Source organism: Triticum urartu, chromosome 2A (genome assembly GCF_056163025.1).
Source record: "Triticum urartu cultivar PI428250 chromosome 2A, HENAU_Tu73, whole genome shotgun sequence".
NCBI classification, from domain to species: domain Eukaryota; kingdom Viridiplantae; phylum Streptophyta; class Magnoliopsida; order Poales; family Poaceae; genus Triticum; species Triticum urartu.
The window spans coordinates 588360778-588368593 of NC_141874.1; the positions used below are offsets into that span (position 1 = coordinate 588360778).

Sequence of the window (7816 nt, forward strand, 5' to 3'; positions counted from 1 at the left end):
CTTTACCTGGGCTACAAGCAAAGCTGACTTGTCCGACTCTGGACAAGATTTGCTCTCATAGTCTTCACTCGAAGACATAGGTTTTTAATTAGGCATCACTTCAGTCGTTCTGACTGGTTCTCTTGGACCCCACTTAACAGTATGGTGGTTCCTATGACTCAACACAAATGAAAGAGAACTACGAAAGATCTAAGTCTTCGAGCTCCATAGGCTTCACATGGTGTCTTCTCTTGTCATAGTCTTCAATATGAATATCTTCATATACCACCATTGACTTCAATGTCTTCGTACATTTTTAGGGGTCATCTCTGGTAGGAAAACCGAATCAATGAGGGACTTCTACCTGTGTTATCCTGCAATTCTCACAAACACATTAGTCCCTCAACTAGGTTTGTCGTCAATACTCCAAAACCAACTAGGGGTGGCACTAGATGCACTTACAGAGGGAGCGGGACTCCCCTCGACAGAGGGCGACGCGAGCTGCGGTGGCGATGGCGGAGCATCATCCTCGAGCACCGGGGTGGGGGACGCCACGTCACCGCGCGGCAAGGAGGCCGCGGAGGAGCCGGGCGAAGCGGCCGTGTCCGTGGACAGGCCGGTCGGGCCGGGCGAGGCGGTAGCCGATGGGCCAGCCAGGCCGGGTGAGGCGACGACCGAGCCGGGCGACGCGGGAGCCGATCGGGGAGACGTGCATGTCCCATGCACGTCGATCGCCAGGGAGGGCTGCGCGATGGCCACGTGAGGGCGACAGGCAGAGGGCGTGCATGCGCCATGCACGTGGAGCGCCGGAAAGGGTGGAGCCGAAGAATCCTGCACATGAGCAACAGTGCCTGGAACAGGCGGGTCAGTAGACAAATAGGACAAGTCGTATTTGCGCATATGGTCACCCGTAGCCGGTTCAGTGGTAGGAAAAGAGAGAACATCAGCCAAAGAGGAGACATCAATAGTGACCCCGGGAGTGGCATAGGGAAAAACAGACTCGTCGAAAACAACATCACGGGAGATGTAGATACGTCCCGTGGAATGATCAAGACACTTGTATCCCTTATGCATCGGACTATAGCCCAATAAAACACACATGGTGGATCGGAAAGCAAGTTTGTGTGCATTATATTTACGCAAACTAGGCCAGAAGGCACACCCAAAAGTGCGAAGGAACTGCTAATCAGGGTGCACCTTAAGGAGTCGATATATGGGTGTATATTGTTGAAGAACAGGTGTAGGCATGCGATTAATGAGATAGCATGCTGTAAGAAAAGCCTCATCCCAAAAACGCAATGGGAGAGAAGAATGAGCCAACAAAGCAAGGCCTGTTTCAACAAGATGACGGTGTTTGCGTTCAGCAATGCCGTTCTGTTGAGACGTGTGCGGGCAAGACACACGATGAGAGATGCCAGTGCGCTGGAAATAACGATGCGACCGGTGATACTCACCACCCCAGTCGGACTGCACAGCTATGATTTTAGTGTGGAGAAGACGCTCAACATGAGCCTGAAAGGCATAAAATACTTGCTCAACGTCAGACTTATGCTTAAGGAGATAAATCCAAGAGAAGCAAGAGTAATCGTCAACAAAGCTCACATAACATTTATAACCTCCGGAAGAAGCAATAGCTGGCCCCCAAACATCAGAATGAATTAACTCAACAGGCATAGTGGAAACATGATGTGATAAATGATAAGGAAATTGTCAACTTTTAGCACGCTGACAAGCATCACACACAGAAGACTGACGTTCAGAAGAACACACTAAATCATTATTCCTAACAATGTATTTAACAATATTATTCGAGGGATGACCGAGACGCTGGTGCCATTGGGATGGGGTGGTCTTGACGCTGAGGGACACTTGGCGGGTGGAGGATGACGACGCGCGACCAAACGGGATGGGGTAGAGTCCACCATGACATCTACCGTGAAGAAGGATTTTCTTCGTGACCGTGTCCTTGACAAGGAAAAAGAAACGATGAAATTCCACAAAAACATCATTATCAAGGACGAGACGATAAACGGAGAGAAGATTTTGATGAATGTGTGGTAGACGAAGAATATTGCTTAAACGAAGAGAGGAACCGGGTATAATGGAATGACCAATATGCGAAATAGACAAACCTGCACCATTTGCCACTTGCACTTGATCCTTCCCGCCGTAGCGCTCGTGGAAGTGCATATGATCAAGATCATTCGTCAGGTGGTCCGTCGCACCGGTGTCCAGAATCCAGTGCGGCGGCTCATGGGAGGAGGATGTGGACGCGGAGTTGGCGGCGCGGTGGTCATGATCATAGCGGCTGCGACAGTCGGGGGCCTCATGACCCCAATTCTTGCATAGCTAGCACCGGGGACGCCAGCGGCGGTTGCGACCACCCCCGTTGCCACCTCCGTTTCCTCCTCCATTGCGGCCATTGCCGCCGTTGTTGTTGTTGCGACCAGAGGCGTTGCCCTGGCCGTTGCCATAGCCGCCCGAGCCGGGCGGGAGGGAACCGGCGGAGGGGCGGCCGCCGCTCGGGCAGCCAGAATCGGAGGCTCGACCGGAAGTGTTGTTGTAGACCAGCCGAGACGCGGCGTTGGCGGAGGACTGCCAATCCTCATGCTCAGACTTCTGCTGCTGAAGGGCCTCATAGTGGAGAACACTGGAGTAGAACGCGGGGAACGTGATTGGCATGCCCGCGAAGTTCATGGAGGCGGCAATGGGGTTGAACGCCGAACCGAGCCCTGTCAGCATGTAGTCGATGATCTCATCATCGCGAAGAGGAGAGCCGGCGGCGTCCATCAGTCAGCGAGGGCTTTGACCTTCTGCATATACTCGCCGACGGGACGATCTCCCTTGCGCAGCGCCTGAATCTGGCGCCGGAGGTTGCGCACGCCGGCACTGTTCTCGGCGGCGAACATGATGTGCACGGCCGCCCAGGCGGCGGCAGCCGATCTACAGCCAATGAGCTGCGCGGAGATCTCCATGCTCATCGAGCCGAGGAGATGCCCGAGAACCTTCTGATCCAGCGTCCACCATTGCTCGTAGTCGGGGTTGGACATGGTGCGGGCGGCCTCGCCGGTGCCTGTCGTCACGGCCGGCGGCGGTGCAGTGGCCGAGCCGTCGAGGAAGCCGTGGAGGCGAACTCCGGCGAAGTTGGGGAGGGCAAGAGCCCGCCAGAGCATGAAGTTGCTGCGGTCAAGAGAGACCGCGATGGGCGGAAGAACCGGGGTGGGAGCCGTCGCGGCGGGTGGGGCGATGACGGGGGTGATCGGGACGAGCGCGGAGGGGGTGGCAAGCGTGAGCGTAGAGGAGGGAGTCATCGTGGGTGCCGGCGCGGTGGACATCGCGGCGGCCGCGAAGAAACTGCGGCGGCAGCGGCGGCGGCGGGAGGAGAGGCGGCGGCGGCTAGGGTAGGCTCTAATACCAAGTTTGAGAATAGGATTTAGGGTTTTCCGTGGGGCAAAGCCTCTCCACGTCTTTCTATATATATAACAATCAGCATACAATTACATACGCACAGTGTACGTGTACATGACACGCTAGACCTATTTTAACAGTGGCGTGCGTGATGCAACCAGCTCAAACCTCTCACCCAATCCTTTCTCTGGAAGTAAAGTTCTTCTTCCTCCCCAAGCTTTATCCCTACCTCTCACCTCCCTCTCGATCTCCTCCTCCTCCGTTCATTACAGTTGGTAATCAGAGACAAAATGGCCCCAAAAGTTTTCTTCCTGTCGAGCTGGTTGTAGATCGGTAACATCCACCACACCGGTGTGTGCTTCTCCGGCAAGCGCACCCAAAATCCGTCGCGGGGTTCGATCTCTCCCAAGCAAGGCAACTGCGCCCTCCAAAGCTTCGGCGGCGACGCGTCAGGTGCTGGCCGCCATGGATGAGGGCAACAGCAGCATCACCAAGATGCTCGAGTCCCTCCTCGCCAAGATGGACAAGCAGAAGGCGATCCACGACAAGCAGATCGAGATTCAGGCCGCCTTCAACGCGCAGATCTCGCAGGACGTGCGCGGACTCGCCCGGCAGATCGATCTGACCCAGGCGGACGTCGACGCGACCCGAAAGGCGGTGGAGGGCTCTGCATCGCCATCGGGCTCCGTCACGGCCGTGCTTCACCAGGCCGCAGCTTCACAACAACCCCCACCACCGCCCCCGCCACCTCCGCACTCACCGCGCGTGGCCGCCAACCCAGGCCGCCCTGGGTCCGCTCACGCGCGCCTCGGAGACTATCGTCCCCCGCTGATTCCAGTGCCTCCGCAGGGCGGATTCGCCGCTCTGGCCGCTGCCCCCTCTCCGACATCGGGCTACAACGGCAACGACTACCACAAGCCATCGAAGCACGATTTCCCTCGGTTCGATGGCTCCGCTCCGTACATGTGGCTGGATCGCTGCCTGGCGTAATTCGAGCTCTACAAGGTCACACCATACAACTGGGTGGCCACCGCGGCGCTCTACATCGAAGGCCAGGCTGCGCACTGGCTGCAGGCATTTCGTCAAACACATCGCGGCATCACCTGGGAAGTTTTCACACCAGCCGTACTGGAGGAGTTCGGCGCCGACCAGTTCGAGGTGGTCATGCACAAGCTACTACAACTTCACCAGACTGCCACTGTCGCCGAGTACCGCACGGTGTTCGACGAGCAAATGTACCACCTGCTCGCACTCGACCCGTCCATCAACACCAAGTTCTTCGTCACCCAGTTCATTCTGGGCTTGAAGGACGAGCTACGCGCTCCTGTGCGGCTACAAGCGCCCTCGAGCATCACCAGGGCGTCTGTGTTGGCGCGCATCAAAGAGGAGGAACTGGGCACAACCCGGGCGCGCCCACGCATTACGCCAGCGGGCCGGCCCCCATCGGCGTCGACTCCACCACAGCCGCGGGTGGCCGCACCCAACTGCGCCCCAATAGACGACTTCGCGCACGAACGACAACTTCGCGACTACCGCCGCGCCAACAACTTGTGCTTCAGGTGCGGCGACCGGTACTCACGAGAGCACCGGTGCGCACAACCTGCTCAGCTGCTCACCATCAGCATCGGCGATCACGGGGAGGTGCTCTCTGATGACACCATCCACGCCTTGCAACTTCTCGACGACCCTGGGCCAGCAGCGCAGCCACCTGCTCCTGCTGGGGACGCACCCGAATGTTGCCTCCTCTCGTCGCATGCTCTGGACGGCACGGACTCGGCGACCATGATCCGCCTGCGGGCACTGGTGGGCAATCAGGTCATGTTGCTCCTCCTTGATCTGGGCAGTTCGCACAACTTCGTTAACAAGTCATTCGTCGATCGCCTCGACTAGCCGACGGAAGAGATGCCGCGGGTGGACGTGCGCGTTGCCAACGGTGGCCGTCTCACTTGCAATGGTATCATGCCCGAGATCAAGTGGTGGATGTAGGGGCACACGTTCGCCACACCGATGTGCGAGCTGGACATTGGCGCCTACGACGGCATCCTGGGCATGGACTGGCTCGCCCAGCACAGCCACACCATGACATGCCACTGGCAGGACTAGTGGGTCAAGTTCACCCACGATGGTGAAGAGGTCACACTCCGGGGCGTGCCCACGAAAGCGTCCACTACCCTCAAGTCGATCAAACCCGATGAGCTGATTAAGATGATCGCGGGCAACGACGTATGGGCCATGGCCATGGTGGATGCGTGCGGGCGCGCACCGCCACCCCGGCGTAAGTGTGCCAGCCAGACGCCCCTTGCTGATCTCCTAGAGGAGTTCGCCGACGTGTTCGCGACGCCGCAAGGGCTTCCTCCGCACCGCCAGTACGACCACGCCGTCACGCTGGTCGAGGGTGCGGTCCCCGCGAACTAGCGCCCATACTGTTACTCACCGCTCCAGAAGGATGAGATCGAGCGTCAGGTCAAGGAGATGCTGGACGCCGGCGTGATCACATATAGCGTGTGCCCGTACGCCGCGCCGGTCCTGCTGGTCCAGAAGAAGGACGACACCTGGCGGTTCTGCGTCGACTATCGCCGCCTCAATGATGCTACCATCAAAAACAAGTTCCCTCTGCCTATCATCAGCGAGCTGCTCAACGAATTGGCTGGCGCTGCGGTCTTCTCCAAGCTAGACCTGCGCACTAGCTACCACCAGATCAGGATGCGCGAAGAGGATGAGTACAAGACGGCGTTCAAGATGCACCACGGACACTTCCAATTCAGAGTCGTGCTGTTCGGCCTCACGAACGCGCCGGCCATGTTCCAGTGCCTCATGAATGCAATCTTCAGTAATTATGTGCGCAAGTTTGTGATCATCTTTCTAGATGACATTCTCGTCTTCAGTGAGACCATGGAGGAGCACCTGGAGCACCTACACATGGTCTTCGAGCTCCTTCGCGCACACTAGCTCTATGTCAAGGAGTCCAAGTGCACGTTCGTTGCCGATCACATCGACTACCTTAGCCACATGATCTCCAAGGAGGGCGTGGCCATGGACAAGGAGAAAACGAGTGCGATGGAACAGTGGCCGACGCCGACAAACACCACCGAGCTGCGCGGTTTTCTAGGTCTCACCGGCTACTACAGAAAATTCCTGCCGCACTACGGCATCATCGCCAAGCCACTGACACAGCTGCTCACCAAGAAAGGCTTTTCCTGGACGGAGCAAGCTCAAGCGGCCTTCGATCGACTCAAGACGGCGATGGTCACCACGCCAGTGCTCGCGCTCCCCGACTTCGACAAGCCGTTCTCGATCGAGACGGACGCGTGCGACACCGGGGTGGGCGCGGTGCTTGTCCAGGAAGGCCACCCGGTCGCCTACTTCAGCAAAGCCCTGGGAGTGTGCAACCAGCAACTCTCGACGTACGAGAAGGAATTTCTGGCGGTGATTATGGCTATCGAAAAATGGCGCCCGTACCTGCAGCGCGGCCCCTTCGACATCCTCACGGACCACAAATCCATCTACAACTTGGGCGAACAGCACCTGGAGACCGAGCTGCAACGCAAGGCCATGGCGAAATTGGTGGGGCTGCAATTTAGGTTCCAGTACAAGCGCGGACTCGACAACGGAGCGGCCGATGCCTTGTCGTGCGTCGGCAAGCAGCTCGACATCGCCGCGCTCTCGACGTGCCAGCCGGCCTGGATGCAGGAAGTGCTCAACTCCTACTCCACGGACCCAGACGCACAAGATCGCCTTCAGAAGCTTGCCCTGGCCAGTCCGGACGACGACGGCTACGAGCTGCATCGCGGCGTCATTCGCCGACAGGGGTGCCTGTGGACCGGCTCCAACGCCGCGCTCCGCACCAAGCTCATCGCCGCGCTCCACAACAGCGTGGTGGGTGGCCACTCAGGCGCCACGGTGACTTACCAGCGCGTGCGCAATCATTTCGAGTGGCGCAGGCTCAAACGCGACGTCAAGGAATTCGTGCAGCAGTGCGCGATCAGTCAGCAGGCGAAGCACGAGCACTGCAAGACGGCAGGACTACTGGCACCTCTTCCGGTGCCGACCGCACCATGGGAGGATCTCACGATGGATTTCGTGGAAGGGCTGCCCGTGTCGGAAGGCGCCGACACGATCATGGTGGTGGTGGATCGGTTCACCAAGTTCACCCACTTCATCCCCTTGTGCCACCCGTTCCACGCACCGCAGGTGGCGAAGGCATTCTGGGACAATGTAGTGAAGCTCCACGGCATCCCCACTTCGATCGTCTCCGACCGCGACAAGGTGTTCACCAACAACCTGTGGAAGCAACTGTTCGCCGGCGCAGGCACCAAATTGCTCTACTCCACCGCGTACCACCCGCAGATGGACGACCAGAGCGAGCGCGTGAACCAGTGCATGGAGATGTATCTCCGGTGCACGGTGCACGATGCGCCACGCCAGTGGC

General features: G+C 58.2%; 1 pseudogene; it reads left to right on the forward strand.

Annotated features, from left to right (window-relative positions):
• The first annotated feature begins 3538 nt into the window (after window positions 1–3538).
• On the forward strand, window positions 3539–5490 carry LOC147986073 (uncharacterized; annotated as a pseudogene).
• Window positions 5491–7816: the final 2326 nt, after the last annotated feature.